The sequence below is a fragment of the Delphinus delphis genome, chromosome X (assembly GCF_949987515.2).
Source record: "Delphinus delphis chromosome X, mDelDel1.2, whole genome shotgun sequence".
Classification (NCBI taxonomy): domain Eukaryota; kingdom Metazoa; phylum Chordata; class Mammalia; order Artiodactyla; family Delphinidae; genus Delphinus; species Delphinus delphis.
Genome location: NC_082704.1, coordinates 107,479,809 through 107,481,827, shown reverse-complemented (window position 1 = coordinate 107,481,827; position 2,019 = coordinate 107,479,809). Strand labels below are relative to the sequence as shown.

At 55.6% G+C, this 2,019-nt stretch overlaps 1 pseudogene; it reads right to left on the bottom strand.

Moving 5' to 3' along the window:
* Positions 1–596: 596 nt before the first annotated feature.
* On the bottom strand, positions 597–1,674 carry LOC132418467 (sharpin-like; annotated as a pseudogene).
* Positions 1,675–2,019: the final 345 nt, after the last annotated feature.

Below are 2,019 nucleotides of genomic sequence, written 5' to 3'. Positions count from 1 at the left end.
GCAGGGCCCGTATACGTCTAGATCATCCTTATGTATATTGCCTCTCGTTTCTTTCTCTCTCTTTTTTATTTTCTTATAAAAATGTGGGAGTAGGTATTTATGTTTAAGTTGAACTATACGAAATCTCCATTTTCATACATTAAAAAAGGAGAGAGTATTGGTGATTTCCTATAGCTAATCCTAATCTTTTCTGTATCTTCTCTTTCTCCCCGCCCCCTTCTCTCTCTGTCTCAATCTCTTTCCATGGCTCTATTCTCTTATTTTCTTGCCTTTGCAATCACATGTGTATTACCCAGAATACCAGCTCTGAAGGTCAATAGATAGTACCAGGAAAAATTAAGAAAAAGAAGAGGTTTCAAATTTCAGTAAGTGTTAATTTGAAAACCCACTGATGCACTTCGTATATCTGGAGGGGAGGTTCTGTGTGGTCCAGCCGAAGCAATGGCCTGTGAAATTCTTGATCCTGCAGAATGGACCAGTCCTGATGAGAATGTGAATTTGTTTGTGTCACCTTTTTTTTTTTGCTCAGAAGTTCATTTAATGACTCCAGCTCGCCGCCCCTCCCCTGCAACTCCTGCTTTGTCTCCCGTGAGTGGTCAGCAGAGGTTCCCTGAGAGGTTCAGCAGGGGCTCTAGGGACCTTGGGCTTGGAAGGGAAGGGCCATCGTCTCTCCTTGTGGCCTTTGGTAGCTGCTGGGTGGAGGCTGTGGGACGGGGTTCCCAAGCCCAGGGCCTCTGGGTGCTGCACATCTCACAGCCGGGTCAGCTTTGGGGCACTAGTGAAGGTGCAGGAAGGGCAGGGCCAGCTGTGCTGAAGGGCGTTGGGGAGGCTGGAGCCAGCTGGCTGAGGGGCTTGGGGCAGCCCCAGTGACTAAGGAAAAAGGCGGCCTAGTTCCTCATCCATCTTCTGCGGGCGCTGAGGATTGTGTCCTGGGGCTTCTCGGGGGGGCTGAGAGTCCCGGTCCCGCTCGCCCCCATAGAAAGCAAGGCTGTATCCAGGGACACACAGGCACCTCCCGATGACCCAGCGCTGCACAGCCGGTGGGAAGCCGAACTCCGAGAATATCTGCTCCTGGAGGGCCCCAATGGTGCAGTGGGGGTGGACCGGCAGCGAGACATGGGCAGAGGATGCAGCATCTTCAGCTGTGCCGTGTAGTCTGATGGGGCCGGGAGGGAAGCAGGCCTCCTGCAGCTGGATGCTGAGGGCCACATGATGCTGGGCCAGGATGGCTGCCGCTTGGGCTGCCCGCTTCTCATCCCCACCCTCTCTGGCCCGGGTCAGGTGCCCTGCTAGTTCCTCATTCTGTCCTTCCACGGTGGCACCTCGGACCAGGGCTGCCCACCGCTAAGCTTCCTGAGGGTTGGCGAAGTGCAGGCTGAGAGTCCCAGGCCCTCCTGGTGGAGGCTGCAGCTCATGCTGGATGGGGCCTCGGACGGTGTAGGAGACTGACTCCCAGGGCCGCTCCAAACTGACCGCCCCGGGCCCCGCACCAAGCAGCTCCAGCTGGAAGCGCCCTGGTCGCTCGTCCCACCCCGCGCCCAACGGCCTCACCGCGGCAAGCACGGCCAGGAGCACCGCGGCCCAGCCGGGGTCCGAGGCCGCAGCTGCGTCGCTCACCGGCGGCGCCATCTCCGGTCCAGCCCCGGCCCGGCCCCACGATCCCGCTTCCGTGCCCTCCGGCCACTCTGTGTCACCATTTTGGCGTGTGAATAGTGCTGCTTTTTTCATTATTTGGGCTTTTAGATTCAAGAGGGCTTTTCTGGATATGGGGATATAGTGTTAGAGGGATTGCTAAAAGAGTCGTGACCTTAAGACCAAAAATCTCTACGTATGTACTGACAAATAAAGCAAACCGGGCTGGACAGGCTTTGCCGTATGGTCCCACTGATGATCCAGGTGCCTGGTATCTAGTTTCCCATCAAAGTTTGCCTTCTGAATGAGCTCTCTGGCCCTTGCAGCATCTTTGCAAGCTGCTTTAAGTGGATCCTGTTGACTGTCCTTACCCTGCTTGCCAACCTC